The sequence below is a fragment of the Heteronotia binoei genome, chromosome 5, assembly GCF_032191835.1.
Source record: "Heteronotia binoei isolate CCM8104 ecotype False Entrance Well chromosome 5, APGP_CSIRO_Hbin_v1, whole genome shotgun sequence".
NCBI classification, from domain to species: Eukaryota; Metazoa; Chordata; class Lepidosauria; order Squamata; family Gekkonidae; genus Heteronotia; species Heteronotia binoei.
Genome location: NC_083227.1, coordinates 141,105,087 through 141,122,555, shown reverse-complemented (window position 1 = coordinate 141,122,555; position 17,469 = coordinate 141,105,087).

Below are 17,469 nucleotides of genomic sequence, written 5' to 3'. Positions count from 1 at the left end.
CAAGGTCCAGATTTTTTGGGACGCAGTCAGGCCAACCGTCCATTATTAGATAGAGCTGGGTGTCATCCGCATATTGATGACACCCAAGCCCATATCTCCAGGCAATCTGGGCAAGGGGGCGCATGTAGATGTTAAATAACATCGGAGAGAGCACTGCCCCTTGTGGCACCCCACAATCTAGTGAGTGCCTCTGGGACAACTTTCCCCCAATTGTCACCCTTTGCCCCATCCATCAAGGAAGGAGGAAAGTCATTGTAAGGCTAGCCCCCAAATCCCTGCGTCGGCGAGGCAGCGAGTCAGTAACCGATGGTCGACCATATGGAATGCAGCTGATAGATGCAACAACATCGGCACTGCTGTTAAGCCAAATGCCCCCAAAATGAGGTTGGGGAATTAGTCAGGTGGGCACCTGGCTTAAAACAGGGATCTTTTTACCAATATATACCAGGCTCAACCATCCAGAGAGTAACTGCTCAATGAAAGGACTCTAATTTGATAAACCAGTTGTGCTTTATTTGGAATAATATAGCTCTTTCACACAAGGTAAAATGCAATTCAATCACACATTCACACAGGTCTAAGAGACATAGATAGATCGATAGGGGAACATAGACGGATACACTGACAGGGTGATATTTACCATCGTAGTCTTCCAGGAAGTCTCCAGTGGCGATAGTTGAGGGGATGGGGGAGGACCCGAAACTGATCAGGAATCGGGGATGGATCTATACAGCGGGATGCGGGATACTGATAGAAGCACACACACGAGTGGAGTGGGGTCAGAGGTTATAAGGGCTCCTTTGGCTCCTTAGGGGATGGGAGGTAACGGGGAGGAGAGATGGGGAGGTTCTGTGATGACCACGGAGGTTGGGCACCATCAGGACCAATGGTGAGTTCCTTGATGACACCTGATTGGGTGTTTGCTTGGACCAATGAGCTTTACCTTAGTTCTGGGCATCCTAGAAACTTCCAGGTGGCGCCAGGGTCTGGGACGGCTCCACAGGTATCAGTATGGAAATAGTTGGGGGCATGGGATTGTTTGAAGAGGTGACAATAGGGAATCACATATGCACCTAGGTCTCCCCGGTATGGATCAAAGACTTGGATGTGTCAGGAAATGTTCTCCTTCCTGCTCTTTGATCTCTCGGGCAGGGGCCTCTGCCCAGTGTTTTGCTAGACAAAAAGCATCAATAGTTGAGCTGTTATTCCATTCATGGGCTAAACGGGTTGCTTGTGGGCTGAGGGTGACTTGAGGTGTGTACGTGATCGTTATACCATGAAGAAATGAAGTCCAGCCTGCTGGGAAGATGGCTGCGCGTGGTGTTGGCTTAACACGGTGGGTTCCATGTCCAGCGCTACCAAACAATGTTGCCCGGATAGCTCCGTGGCGGCGCAGATCTCTTCCACTCCCTGGCTGGCCCGTGCAGCGACGGGGAAATATCCGTGGGTGGGCAAATGCTCTATACCTGGTTGGAATGCCCGCACCACTTGTATCTAGAAACACACACAAGTCCCGTTATGCCTCTGGGCAGCTTTGCCCGCACTCTTTGGCCAGACGGGAGCAAGCCCACTTCTCCAGGCGCCCTGGCAACCTTGCTTGTGACTTATGTTTTGGGGGAAAAAGGGGTCTTTTCCTCACACTGCCACACCGCCTCAATCCAGATGCCTCTGGAGGTCATCCACCAAGGCGACCAGCACTGTCTCCGTCCCATGACCTGGCCAGAAGACGGACTGGTGAGGATCTAAGAAGGAAGCATCATCCAGAAAACTCTGCACCTGTAACGCTACTGCCCTCTCAATGATTTTACCCCAAAATGGTAAATTTGAGACCGGACGATAATGTGCCAATTCAGCCAGATCTGATGTAATCTTTTTCAAGAGAGGGCGGACCACAGCCTCTTTAAGAGGTGTTGGAAAACGCCCCTCTGAGAGGGATCTATTTACGATGTCCTGTATAGCACATCTAAGTTCCCTCTGGCAAGATTTAATTAGCCAAGAGGGACATGGGTCCAAATCACAAGTTGTTGGGCGTACAGTAGGGAGGATTCCATCAACTTCTGGCACAAAATAGGCACCTTTGCAATCAAGTGGTAATTTAATCTTCACCAAATGGTAATTTAACTCCTTGGATTAGTAATTTAACTCTTTGGGCTCCCTATTGCCAAGCAGTTGTTCCACACACTTGCTAGTTTGGGTGGTCACTAGTGTTCCAAGGTCTTATTTCAGGTTTTACGTGTTTTTTTTAAATAATGTCATAGGCATGCAGGATGATGATGATGATGATGATGATGATGATGATGATGATGATGATGATGATATTGGATTTATATCCTGCCCTGCACTCCGAAGAGTCTCAGAGCGGCTCACAATCTCCTTTACCTTCCTCCCCCACAACAGACACCCTGTGAGGTGGGTGGGGCTGGAGAGGGCTCTCACAGCATCCCTTTCAAGGACAACCTCTGCCAGAGCTATGGCTGACCCAAGGCCATGCTAGCAGGTGCAAGTGGAGGAGTGGGGAATCAAACTCGGTTCTCCCAGATAAGAGTCCGCACACTTAACCACTACACCAAACTGGCTCTCCATCTAGCTACCCCATCTAAAGCCCAAAGCACAAGAAGGTTTACTTACACTCAATATCTATTTGTTCTTTTACAATGAGAATCTGTATCATCAGAAAGCTACTGGGATACTGACTGGGATAATGGTAGCTTCTAGCCAGCAGGAAAGATGCAAAGGGTAGAGGGGCGTATTTGGCTCCATGTGGCCCACAGTCTGCCCATGGAAGAACAAGGTGATGGAAATGGTCCACGGCAGTTTGAGTCAGGCAGACCTCTACACAGAGCAAAGCTTATGTCCAGTGGCACCTGTAAGACCAACAGAGTTTACTTCTGGGTATTCGCTTCCCACCTAAGTCCTGTACATAGTTATTACGAGATAAGCCTTGTTGAAAACATTCCAAATAAACTTATGTTGGGACATTTTATTTACCTTATTTATATCTCACCTTTCCCCTTTGAATTTTGGAACTTCCCCAATTATTGTTCATCTGCCTTATTTATCAACTCTCCATGTTTCGCAATTGTATACAGCATTTACTCTTGCCAGATGCAATACTATCCCATCAACAGTTACCTATGGTAGATATTTTAAAAATCCCACTCTCATTAAGACTTTGTACATGTAACTTAAAACAAGTTGACTCATTGTCCCATATTCTTCTTTACTGCTCCCAATATAATACTATATGCCTTAGGTTTCTAGACCCAATTCTGCTCAGTATGACAAGTTGCTCAGATGCTGCAAAGGTATACCATCTTCTGAATGATTTGTCATCTGAAATAACGGAAAAGGTTGCTTTATTCTTGAGTCTGGTAATCAAGACTCATGTATAGCTAGATTTGACTGGCTTGTTTTGTTATTTCTGAACCTTTTTTGCCTTATTTATAATATCTCACTTTATTCTTCAAATGGGGACCTAAAGTGGGTTACATAGTTTTCCTCTCCTCCATTTTATCCTCACAACAACTCTTTGAGGTAGATTAGGCTGAGAGAGTGTGGCTAGCCCAAAGTTACCCAGCAAGCTTCCAAGGCATGAGTGGGAGTCAAATCTGGGTTTCCCAAAGTCCAACACTTAAACCACTTCACTATGTGAAACTCTGACCCTTCTGGCTTTGCAGCTATGGTCACCTATCTGCATAAGAAAGGGTGAAAGGGCTCAAACTACTTCTCTGGGCTTGCAAATAACATCACATGTCTAAGAAGCCAGCTTGATGCTGTATATTTTGTGTAGGGTTTAGTAATAGCTTTATCCATCAGTACATTTTCAGGAAAAAGTCCAAGTATTTTGTTTCTTCGATTTGTCTTTAAATGAATAACAAGGAAACACAGTCACAAGAAATTCATAGTTCCTTTCCACTCATTTATGCTTGCCTCTGAAACCTCTAGTCTATGAGAATTCTTTCTTAAGAGAACCCATTAGAAATAGCTAATTTAATTCAGGGGTAAGCAAGTCTCACAAAAGATGGACAATATCCTTTCAAACAATGCCCCTGTTCCATACATTTGTATTTGGGTTGTATTTAAATCCATTTAGTTTATCTCCAGATATGTCTGCGCAAGAGAGGCCCATATTAGAAAATGCAGTCACAAAATAGAACATCAAAAGATATCCTGGTCACTGGACAGACACACACTCCACAACAGCAGAAAACTAGCTAATGCTTTCTGATTGGAATGCTAAGGTGCTGGTTGACTCCTGTTTTGTGTTGCTGCTCCAGACTCACACAGCTACTCACCTAGAATTTTCATCCTAATATGCTTTCTGTCAGCTGTAAAGAAAGGCGACTAATGTATGAGCATTCTGGAGACTGGATGCACTCCATAAGACATAGGATCCCTCAAACAGATGCCACGTGGATGCTCCCCAAGCCAATCTGGTTCAAGCTGCACGGCTCAAGTAATAGCCATAAAAATACATCCCAAGTATTTTGCAGGCGATAAAAGTCTATTTCTGTAAAACAAAGTGCTGAACTGAATGTGTAACTGAATATGCTGTGGGAACTAGGTAAGCCAACAGCAAACAGTCTTTGCAGTTATAAGGAGAGCTCTCAGGGACTCAGTCCCTGCCCTATAGCTGTAGCTGATGACCAAGGAGAAGATCCATTTTCAGGGTCATGGAGAATAATTGCCAAAGAGATCAAATTTTAAGCAAACACCATTTTCACCTGCATTATTTTGAGAAGCAGACCTGTCTTAAAGACCATTCAGGACTAAGGGGGCTTTCATCAAGGTAACCATGCCTCAAGAGTAAAGTTACTGGCTTATTGGAATGAACTAGTGGTGCTACATATGTAGCCCATACAGTTAAGAGTGCTGTTCATAAATTACTCAGTAAGCATTGTACTACAGTTCTCATCCAAAACCCCACTGAAGGAGGAAAGAAATAATCCAGGATAGCTGGATTGCTGAATAAGGGTCATGGAGTACCAATCTATGGACAAGGGTTTTGGTTTTAAATGTACTCTTTTCAGTCTTTAGTTCTACAAATCAACTGATGCTCCCAACACACCACCACACTTCAGTAGATATGTGCTTCAGCCATGCTCTTTTGCCATATGCTCGCCTGAGAAAGAGGGAAACGTTTTTGTCAGAGAGAAATGGAGGCAGAGATGTATTGGTATGCAAACAAACATATCAGGAAGCATCACACTATTCATCAAAACAGAACCAACTTTCTGTGCTATGAAAAGGCTTCATTGTCATAGCCAAGACTGTTGATTTCTAGTCTTGCTACAGAAGGTGGAAACTGGCAAATGGAAATCTCAGAAGTGGAAGTATAGAAAATAAGCAGAAAACAGTTTACATGCATCTGCTTAATGTTCTGATGACAGGATCTGAGTTTCTTTGATGTACAGTTTGGAAGAGTTGTACAGTTGGAAAGTAATTCCATGTAACAAAGCATATCCTGTTCTTTCAAAGAGTTATGTAAATAACAACTTACATAATGATGTGGAGTATACAAAAGTCAACTAGGCTCTCCCTAAATATAAGCTCAGGAGTCACATGGTACAGAAATCCACACACAGAGTGGGAAAATGGGACACCTTTCTACTTTGTTTAGGGTTCAATGTACATAGTGGCCTACATGCATACAATCAAATGGCCTGGTTCCCTTTAGACACAGGATTAGTACCCTTCATAAGTGTGTGGTCAGGCATACAAACACCAGTCCAAAGAAGGAATTTAACTGGACAGTATCCAAACTCAAAAAGAAGCAACTGCAAGATGACAAAATGAACAAAAAACCACATTCTATTCCAGTATTGTTACATACTCCTACAAATGGAGCTTGAGCTTGTTTGAAGGTTCTAGCAGGGGAGCACAACTATCATATACCCTTGACCAAAGAACAGTACACTCCTATCTGGGATGCTTGTCCTCTTCACCACGCATGCAGCTTCAGGAGGGATGTACTTGGAGTGAGGAGGGAGGCAGGGGACACTCACCTAGCCAACCAGATGAGCCAAATCAACCCTGGTGATCAATGGGGTGACAGATGTTACAGCCAGATTGCCCTCACATCCCCAGTTTTGTTGAATGTGAGTTAAGAAACATGCATTTAAATAAATTGTATAATCTCCCTCAGAGTTCCCCAGAGTAGTACCCATGGGCAACATAGTACCCATCAGCATTTCCCTGGATGCCCACTGAGTTTTTCAAAAAGTGAGTGGGTGTCATTGTAAGGCAAGGCTGTAATTGGCTGCCCTCATTCAAATGAAAGGGTACTTCACTGGAGGATGAGGACTGGTAGGCCCCTGGACTTTCCTTAGTCAGTGTCCCGCCCAGCCCGGGCGAGGACTATGCAAGGGGGACCCCCCGGTGCCTGCCAGCCGTTCCTGGCCCCCGCCGCCGCCCCGAGAGCCTCCCACACCTTCCCAAGCCCCCGCGGCAGCCCCACCCCTCACCTGGGCTGACGGAGTGCCAACAGCCGCCCGAATGACACCTCTCAGCCAACGAGCCCGTCTCCGAGTCCAAGGAGCCTGGCCAGGGCGAGTCGTCGGGGAGCAGGAGGGAGAAGCTGAGCCCAGCGCTGGGCAGAGAGGAGGAGAGCCGCCTGACCCGTGGCGGTGAGAGATGCCACGCCCCAGCACGCTGCAGAGGTCCGGGACGCCCGAGGCACGCCCAGGCAGCCCAGCCCCGGCTCGCCTCTCCCGGGCGTCTGGGGCTTTGATGGGGGGGAGGAGCCAGAGAGGGGCAGAACCCAGGAAGGGGGAGGACCGGGACGGGGGGATAAAGGAAGGGAAGAAAGAGGTTGGGGAGGAAGCTGGCCGGTGCTTATTGAGGCTGCCTCGCGAGAGAGAGGGACAGGAGCCGCAGCACAGCCAGGAGGGGAACGGGGGCCTGTGGTGAAGTAACCTGGCTCCCACCCCTGATTCTGAGACCCCCGGGGAACGCCCAGAGTGCCCGGGAGGGGTGGCGACGGGAGACCGGGAGGGGTGCCCAGGTCGCAACAACGTGATGGAGGATGCGGGCCCTCTCCCGAGCCTAAGACGGCCATGCCCCCATATTCTGGCGCTGCCCGGGTGGCACTCAAGTCGAGTGGCGACCCCACACATCGAGCCGGAGTCCAGCGACTCGTCAACGGACGAAACGAGTGAGGACTCTGTGATAAACCTAGAACTGACGTCCGCTATGGACACTAACCCCGCCCCCGTGGATTTGGCCCAATTTGGGCAGTGGCTCGCAGACCACCAGGCGCAGCTCCTACGGGAGGTCACCCAACAGCAAATGGCGGCTCAGGCCACCCTGGTGTGGGACCTCCACCAGGCGCTCCTGGCCCACCCGGAGCCGGCAGGGCCACCACCATTTGGCGCCGGAAGGAGCCCTTGGCCCCCTCTGACGAAGCTGGGAGCGGAGGACAATGTCGAGGCCTACCTGGAGGCGTTTGAGCGAGTGGCTGAGGCCGCTCGTTGGCCCAGAGAGCAGTGGGCCTTTATCTTGGGACCCTACCTGACAGGGAAGGCCCAGGCTGCCATGAAAGCCCTGGAGCGGGCCCAGGCGGCGGACTATACAGCACTCAAGGCAGCCATCCTAGACCGCCTGGAGATCACGCCTGAGGCCCACTGCCAGAAGCTGCGCTCCTGGCTTCCGATGGGGGAGACTCGACCACGCTCGGCGATAGCGACCCTCAAGGATGCTGCCACCCGTTGGCTCAACCCCACCACCAGCGACGGGCGGCGCATCGTGGAGCTGGTGGTAGTGGAGCAGCTGCTGCAGGTGTTGCCGCCGCGTACCCGCCATTGGGTGGCCTGCTGGAAGCCAACCCGCCTCAATGAAGTCCAAGAGCTGTGGGAGAACTTTCAGGCCGCCGACCACCGCAGCCTACCACCCCGCGCAGAGGGCGGCAAGCCAGGGAAGGGCTCTCCCCAGCCCGGCAGCCGGGCCGCCCCAGGAGCAACACCAGGAAAGGTGCCCGGGACCGGAGACCGTGGAGGCCGGGCGCGGCTGCTGCCGGCCCGCGCCGTGCCTGGATGGTGGGGGTCCGGAGGACGCCCGACATTACCCGGACCGAGTCTACACCCCGGGGGCCGCGAGGGGGAGATGGAGGGACGCCCGCCGCCGGAGGCCCGCCACACGGCGGGAGACGTAGGGCCCTGCTTCACCTGTGGCCAGTGGGGCCATCTCAAGCGAGAGTGCCCCCTGATGGAGTGCAACGTGAGCTGGAAAGAATCCTGGCAGGCGGCTGAGGTGGGGGCTCGCCCCCCCCGGACGATTCCGGTATCCTTGGGAGGGCGGCAACTGCAGGCCATGGTCGACTTCTTCTGGCCTTCCGTAGCGCGGGAGGTCCAGGCCTACTGTCACTCCTGCGACATCTGCCAGCGCCTTACATCTAGGGCAGAGCCACAAGCCCCCCTAGCCCCCTTGCCGGTAGTGGGGGTTCCGTTCGAGCGGGTGGCCATGGACTTTGTGGGGCCCCTACCCCGCACCCCTCGGGGGGCCTGCTACATTCTGGTCCTCATGGACTACGCCACCCGTTATCCTGAGGCTGTTCCCCTGCCCACCATGAAGAGTCCTGGCGTGGCCAGGGCCTTGATGCATTACTTCGCACATGTAGGGCTGCCTCGGGAGATACTCACAGACCGGGGCACACCCTTCACGGCGAGCCTCATGCGACAGGTGTGCCAGGCGCTGCACATCAAGCAGCTCTTCACCTCCATCCACCACCCCCAAACTGACGGGCTGGTGGAGCGGATGAGCCAGACCTTGAAGGCCATGCTGAGGAAGACAGCATACGACCACCCCACCGCCTGGGATCTCTATGTGGATCCGCTGATCTTTGCCATCCGAGAGACGCCCCAAGCGTTCCTGGGGTATTCCTCGTTCGAGCTGCTGTATGGGAGGCAGCCCCGGGGGATCCTGGGCCTGCTCGGAGAACAGTGGGTACAAGGCCAGGGAGGGCCAGAGGAGACCCCAGAGGAATACGTCAGGCAGCTGCAGGAGCGCCTGGAAGATGTGCGGCAGGAGGCCCGGGAGAACCTCACACAGGCCCAGGAAGCCCAGAAGAGGCGGTACGACAGGGGCACTAGGGCCCGGGGGTTCCAGGTGGGAGACAACGTCCTGGTCCACAGGGGAGTGATGGGCCAGAACCAAGGGGACCCGTGGTGGGGACCCTTTCAAGTCACCCGAGTCCTAGGTCCCCTGACGTACGAGGTCCAATGTGGGCCCCGGCCCGCCAAAAGAAGACCCTCCACGTGAACAGCCTAAAGGCCTGGGTGCAGCGGGAGGCAGGGACTGAGCAGGGGCTCTTGGCCGAAGATCCAGGCGAGCTCCACGATGGAACCCTGCCCTGGACGACCGCAGAGGGCGCCGAGGGAGACCCGGTGTTGGATGCCGCTCTCACCCCCAGCCAGCAGCGGGATCTGCAGAAGGTCCTGGCCGAGTGCCCAACGGTGTTCTCCGACCAGCCGGGCTTGATCACCCTGGTCAAGCACCGAGTAGTAACCCCCGCCGGCCAGGTGGCTCGCGCCCGTTGGAGGCCCATGCCACAGAAGCGCTGGGACGTCATCGCCCGGGAGGTGGAGGAGATGTTGCGCCTCGACGTCATCGAACCATCCCAGAGCGAGTGGCGCAGTCCGGTGGTCCTGGTGCCAAAGCCCGATGGCAGCGTGCGCTTCTGTGTGGACTATCGGGAGGTGAACAAACTGGCCAAATTCGATGCCTACCCGATGCCACGGGCGGATATCCTGATTGACCAGTTGGGGGAGGCCCGGTACCTCTCTGCCTTGGACCTCACCAAGGGCTATTGGCAGGTGCCCATGCACCCGGCTGACAGGGAAAAGACCGCCTTCGCCACCCCACAAGGTTTGTTCCAATTCAAGCGCATGCCCTTCGGCTTGAATGGGGCTGCGGCCACGTTCCAGCGGCTGGTGGACAAGGCCCTGGCCCAGTGCGAGGGTTTCACTCGGGCCTATATCGACGACATCGTGGTGTGTAGCCCCACCTGGGAGGCCCACCTGCTCCACCTCCACCAGGTGCTCCAAGCCCTGCGAGCTGCCGGGCTCCACGCCAACCCACGGAAAAGCCGCCTCGGCTTCCAGGAGCTAAAGTACCTAGGGTTCCTAGTGGGGAAGGGCCAACTCCGACCTCTGCCAGAGAAGGTCGTCACCCTGGAACAACAGCCCCGCCCGCACACCAAGAAGCAGTTACGGCGCTTCTTGGGATTCGCAGGCTACTACACCAAGTTTATCCCCAACTTTGCGGCGGTGGCCACCCCGTTGACGGACAGCCTGCGAAAGATGTGCCCGAACGTCCTGCAGTGGGGGCCAGCCCAGGATGCAGCGTTCGAGACGCTGCGCACTAGCCTCTCCCGTGACCCCGTGCTGCACAACCCGGACTTCTCCCAGCCCTTTGTGTTGCACACCGATGCTTCGGGGACCGGTATCGGGGTGGCCCTGCTCCAAGGGAGCCCCGGGGACGAACGCCCGCTGCTATTCATCAGCCGCAAGCTCATGCCCGCTGAGCAGGCGTACTCCACGGTAGAGAAGGAGGCCTGGCGGTCAAGTGGGCCGTCGGGGCATTGAAGTTCTACCTCACCAACAAGCCTTTCCAGTTGGTGGTGGACCACGCCCGCCTGCTGTGGATGTCAAGAATGAAGGACTCCAACGACCGTGTCCTTCGTTGGTACATATCTCTTCTCCCCTTTTCCTTCACAGTGCACCATCAAGCTGGGGCGGACCACCGCGTAGCCGACTACCTCTCCCGGATCTTCGAGGAGGAGGCTGAGAAGCAAGGGACACGGGGGGGGGTGTCCCGCCCAGCCCGGGTGAGGACTACGCAAGGGGGACCCCCCGGTGCCTGCCAGCCGCTCCTGGCCCCCGCCACTGCCCCGAGAGCCTCCCACACCTTCCCAAGTCCCCGCGGCAGCCCCACCCCTCACCTGGGCTGACGGAGTGCCAACAGCCGCCCGAACGACGCCTCTCAGCCAACGAGCCCGTCTCCGAGTCCGAGGAGCCTGGCCAGAGCGAGACGTCGGGGAGCAGGAGGGAGAAGCTGAGCCCAGCACTGGGCAGAGAGGAGGAGAGCCGCCTGACCCGTGGCGGCAAGAGACGCCACGCCCCAGCACGCTGCAGAGGTCCGGGACGCCCGAGGCACGCCCAGGCAGCCCAGCCCCAGCTCGCCTCTCCCGGGCGTCTGGGGCTTTGAAGGGGGGGAGGAGCCAGAGAGGGGCAGAACCCAGGAAGGGGGAGGACCAGGACGGGGGGATAAAGGAAGGGAAGGAGGAGGTCGGGGAGGAAGCTGGCCGGTGCTTATTGGGGCTGCCTCGCGAGAGAGAGGGACAGGAGCCGCAGCACAGCCAGGAGGGGAACGAGGGCCTGTGGTGAAGTAACCCGGCTCCCACCCCTGTTTCTGAGACCTCCGGGGAACGCCCCAGAGTGCCCGGGAGGGGCGACGGCGGCGCCGGGAGACCGGGAGGGGTGCCCAGGACGCGACAGTCAGTATGTAGTTTCATCTCCCCACCCCCACCCGCCCTTCACCTTCCTTTTCCACAGGAGGTATGAAGTGAGGGATTCTGTTTGGCTCCCCACCTCTTGTAGTTCCTCCTGTAAAAGCTGTTTTTGGAGTAGAGCTTGCCACTCCATCTCTGATTTCCAAATGTGCCCACAGGCTTAAAAAGTTTGGGGACCCTGATCTACCTTTTAGTCCTATTCCAGCAGATGCCTCTTAAAAAATGGGTAAGACTCAGTATTTGATAATGAGAGGAAGAAAGTCTCATGAAAGGGAAGGATCATGCTGTGTAAGAAGCAAGGGTTCTTTATTAATGGGAGTCAGTACAGTAGACTGAACATGTTCAAGGTAACCAAGGCCACACAAAGTTGACAGAGCCCCGTAGCGATCTAACAATAGAATAGATCCCCTTTCTAGAGCTACACAAATGGCAGCTTTCAACTGGCATCCTAAAAATCAGAGTTTGGAAGAGAAAGAGAGAGAGACTACAGAGCCTAAACTTCTAGTGTGGGAGCGTCAAACTCATTTATCATGAGGGCTGGATCTTACTTAAATGAGAACTTGTTGGGCTAGGCCATGTCAGGCCGAGTCATGTGTGTACCTATTTAAGATTAGGTAACAGAGATATAAACTTTATAAAGGACACAGATAAACACAAAGATTTTCTTTTTTAAAACATTGGTACTCATTGGTCTTAAAGGTGCTTTCTTTGTATTTCTCCTGTACAATCCAGGGAACTGGGCAAAGGAAGCTCTGGCTCTTTCCTTCCTTCCCCAAGAGAAGAGGAGAGGAGGAGCCTCAGCCAACAGAGGGAAGAGAGGCTTGACTCAGTAGCTCTGCTGTGCTACTGAGAGAGCCTGGCAAAGAAAGATATTCCTCCTTTCTTCCTTCCCAAGGGAGGAGCCTCAGCCAATGGAGAAAATAAAGGTTTTTCTCCGTAGCTCCTGTAAAATTGAGCAAGCCTTGCAAAGCAAGCTGTTATGCAGAAGGAAGCAAGAGAGAGAGAGAGAGGGAAGCAGACAGAGGGCCTGATAAGAACCCTCTGGGGACCTGATTCGGCTCCTGGGCCTCATGTTTGACACCTCTGTTCTAGTGGAAGCAGAAAGCAGCTCTTGGCTATCCTTTTCTATGGATGCAGTGACATCACTCTAGACTTTGGTATTTTTTGTACTGAAGGCCCATTTACTTTTCATCAGAGGGGACAGTGAACAAAACCAACACCAGATGTGTCACTACAGAAGCGTCACTACAGTTGTGCATCACTACCGATGTGACTAGTATTTTTCTAGCTCTAGGTTTGTCTCACTGTATGTCCAATCAGGAATAAATTGATCACAAAAAAGCCAACATATGAAATAAAAAATAGTCTATTTAATTGGGCAGTTACAGAGATTCTTCAACCACGTTCAATACTTGCACAGCTTGAAAATTCCACTTCCTTGAACAATACACACCACAGCCAAGCTATCAACTAAGGCAGGGATTCTTTTCACTGCAGGGTTGTCTTCTTCCACCCTCCTGAAAATTTGCAGAGGATAGGGTCATGAGAAATCAAGGGAACATTTCATGCAAAGATGGCCATGATAAAGGACAAAAACAGTAAGGACCTAACATAAGCAGAAGAGATTAGGAAGAGGTGGCAAGAATATACATAAGAATTATACAAGAAGGATCTCAATGTCCTTGACAACCATGACAGTGAAATCGCTGACCTCAAGCCAGACATCCTGGAGTGTGAAGTCAAATGACCCTTAGAAAGCATTACTAACAACAAAGCGAGCAGAGATGATGGTATCCCAGTTGAGCTATTCAAAGCCCTAAAAGACGATGCTGTTAAAGTGATGCATACACTATGTCAGCAAATTTGGCAAATGCAACAGTGGCCACAGGATTGGAAAAGGTCAGCTTATATTCCAATCCCAAAGAAGGGTAATGCCAAGGAATGTTCAAACTATCGCACCATTGCACTCATTTCACATGCCAGCAAGGTCATGTTAAAGATCCTACAAGCAAGGCTTCAGCAGTATGTAGATTGGGAACTACCAGAAGTTCAAACTGGGTTTTGGAGAGGTAGAGGAACTAGAGATCAAATTGCCAACATTTGCTGGATTATGGAAAAAGCACGGGAGTATCAGAAAAACGTCTACTTCTGTTTCATTGACTACGCTAAAGCCTTTGATTGTATGGATCACAACAAACTGTGGCAAGTCCTTAAAGAGATGGGAGTACCAGACCACCTCATATGTCTCCTGAGAAACCTGTATAAGGGTCAAGAAGCAACTGTCAGAACGGGATATGGAACAACTGATTGGTTTAGAATAAGAAAACGGGGGGGTTGACAAGGTTGTATACTGTTACCCTGCTTATTTAATTTAGATGCAGAGTACATCATGCGGAATGCTGGCCTGGATGAAGCAGAAGCTGGAATTAAGATTGCCAGGAAAAATATCAACAACCTGAGATATGCAGATGACACCACTCTAAAGTGGTGAAGAGGACCTAAAGAACCTCTTGTTGAGGATGAAAGAGGAGAGCACAAAAGTAGGCTTGAAACTCAACATCAAAAAAACTAAGATCATAGCATCCGGCCCCATCACACCTTGGCAAATAGAAGGGGAAGACGTGGAAGTAGTGACAGACTTCACATTTCTGGGGTCCAAGATCACTGCAGATGGTGACTGTAGCCATGAAATTAAAAGATGTTTGCTCCTTGAGAGGACAGCTATGGCGAACCTAGGCAGCATAATAAAAAGTAGAGACATCACTCTGCCAACGAATGTATAGTCAAAGTGATGGTATTCCCAGTAGTAATGCATGGCTGTGAGAGATGGACCATAAGGAGGGCCGAGCGCAGAAGAATAGATGCTTTTGAGCTGCGGTGCTGGAGAAGAATCTTGAGAGTCCCTTGGACTGCAAGAAGATCAAATCAGTCATTCCTAAGGGAAATCAACCCTGACTGGAAGGTCAGATGCTGAAGCTCAAATACTTTGGCCACCAAATGAGAAGGGAGCACTCACTGGAGAAAATCCTGATGCTGGGAAAAACAGAAGGCAAAAGAAGAAGGGGATGGCAAAAGATGAGATGGTTGGACAGCATTACTGATGTAACTAACACGAATCTGAGCAGACTCCGGAGGATGATAGAAGACAGGACAGCCTGGCGTGACTTTGTCCATGGGGTCGCAAAGAGTTGGACTTGACTGTGCGACTGAACAACAACAAAGGGTCATGAGTAGGTAGCACAAGGAGACATCTAGAGCAAATGGGTTAAGAACTGGAAATGGGAGGGAGGGAACAAGATCTACTTCCCAGGGTTGATTTCATATCGTAAAGCTCCAACTACAAGTTTCATTAAGAGCTGTTAGATAAAGAAAACAGATCTGCATGTATGTTTACCTTGAGCAAAATCCAAGAAAAGAACTTTAAGGGAAGGAAGGAAATTAAACATACACAGCTGATGTTAGTTATGCAAAACAAAGTATCACATGTGAGTAATGCATGGAAGGAAAACACAATGGCCAGGTGTTTAGTGAGGCAAGAGGAAAAGCCCTGAGGTGCCTTTGTATTACATAGTACAATAAATGCCATCTCATCTTAGTAAATTTGTGGGCAACTTAAACAGCATTACCTTCCAGGAAATTATCCATGCATAGTTCATAAATCATTGCAAAGAAGAGGTTCTACTGCTAATTTAATTTAGTGAGCAGCATTTTAGGGGAGCAGTTTAGACAATACAGCAACATCCTGCGCAGTTCCAAAGGTATATTTCTGGCTTCCAAGATCACAGAAGTTTCCACAGCCTAATCCATCACCTCCCTGTTAATTTTATGTACATATTTGTCAATGATTGGAAAGATCAACACAAGTGAAAGCATATTGTGTGAACTAGCTCCTTAGGGCTTCCTTCTTTGACCTTGGATCTTCTGTATGCAAATTGTATGTTCTGCCACCGAGCTATGGTTCAGCAGCTACACATTTCTTTCTGCTTCCCACCTCAGCTTGCCAGGTCCCCCCTGGCCTGGCCACCAGTGGGGATAGGGTCACCAGATCCAGGTTGGGATTGGGGATGGAGCCTTGGGAGGACAGGGACTTCAGTGAGGTACAATCAATGTCCCCTCTAAGTTGTGGAGTCATGTGAGCAAAAATTCTATTTTGTGAGCTATTGGCATTAATGTTGTGAACTACTGTATAAATTAGTTTGCCCTGGGGCCATTTTTCCTGAGCTGAGACAAAAATGCATGAGCTAGAGGCTAAAAAACTGTGAGCTAGCTCACACTAACTCAGCTTAGAGGGAGCACTGGGTACAATAGCACCGAGTTTACCCTCCAAAGCATCCATTTTCTCCAAGGGAACTGCTCTCTGTAATCTGGAGATGACCTGTAATGTTGTAGGGATGTCACCTGGAGACTGACATCCCTACAACACGGGAATTCAGTGCTACAGAAACTGAATCTGCATACTCTTTTCCTTGTTCTGCCTAGATAGAAAAAGCCAATGCAGGCAAAGTAAGTGGGGAAGAGTACTATATTCCTTCCTCTCTACCAGTAAGAAACAAAAATCAAACCTAATAGCAAGCAGCAAATTAATTGGCCATAAAAGAAATAATAGAACAGCAGATCTATAAACACAGTTATACGAAATATATAACATATCCAACAGTAAAACATCGAAGACACAGAATAAGAAATGTTCATTTTTGCCTATAGGAAACCACAGAACCCTTAAATACTACTGTTGCCCAGCAGAAATAGACAAGGATCCAAGCCCTTCAACAACCCTAAGCATTCAGTCCTTCAGCCTTTCTTGACAAATGCTCCCACTGGGCCTAATAACATCAGGCAATATGGTCTGGTCTATAATGCATGTGCCTACTCATCCAACTGTGTCGCAGAGCATCATTGTCTTGAGTGCCCATTGAGAGCTTACATCAGCAACACAGGCAGTATCCATGTTAGGTAATGAATGGATAATACACTGACTTACACTGCCTTGAGTCTCAGTGAGAAAGTGGAACTGTGAATAAATAATTTTAAAAATCACACATCAAAAGCTGAAATTTATGGAAACCAGAAGGCCAATTTGTCTTCCCTCTTCAATCTAGTAACCTGATGTTTGCACAGGTACTTCTTTTTGGCAAGAACCCATTTTTTTTCATCTTTTATTACATTTATATTCTGCTTGACCCACTGAGCCATAAGCAAATCTGCTTGATCCTTCTATTAGTTATAGAGATATAGCACATGTAAGAATAGATTACTAGAGGTTGATCTGTTTAACCTTTTCTATTGTTTAGAAATGTTAGAATCTATTCTTATGATATTACTCATCATTCACTGAGTCAAGCAAACTATAAATGTAAATAAATTTGATTCTCTCATTGGTTGCAGAGATGTTAGAAACCATGATATGCCATTTATATTCTGTTTGTCTCCCTGAACTATGAATTATGTATTGTTATTCATATCTTGCTTATCTTGTTGCTTTTTATTTACTATGCCAAGGCAGGACACTTTGTTTCCTTTCAATGTATCATACAAAAAGTAATAAAAAAACCAGAAAAACATTTTTTCATCTTTAAGATTGCAAACATGCCTTAGAAAGATTTCCACTAGTTGCAGGGGGAGAGGTCATCTCAACTTAATTTGTAATTCTTTGCCCTTCCTCAAGATTGCAGAAAAGAAGGAGTTAATAATGTGTATAAATTGTTTTCTCTTACATTTGCTTTATTTTCACCTTCAGGATTGTAAAAAGATCTGGGATCCACTGTATTCATGGATTAATAGCATGGGAATTCACACGAGAAATCTGAAATGGTGTTGTACATTTGCCCCTCCAGCTCAGGGGGATGGGTGAAAAGGTTTTGACTGTAATGATTGCTGATAGTATATATATATATATATATATATATATATATATATATAAAATAAAAGTTTATTTTCTATAAAAAAACATTTGCTTTATTTTC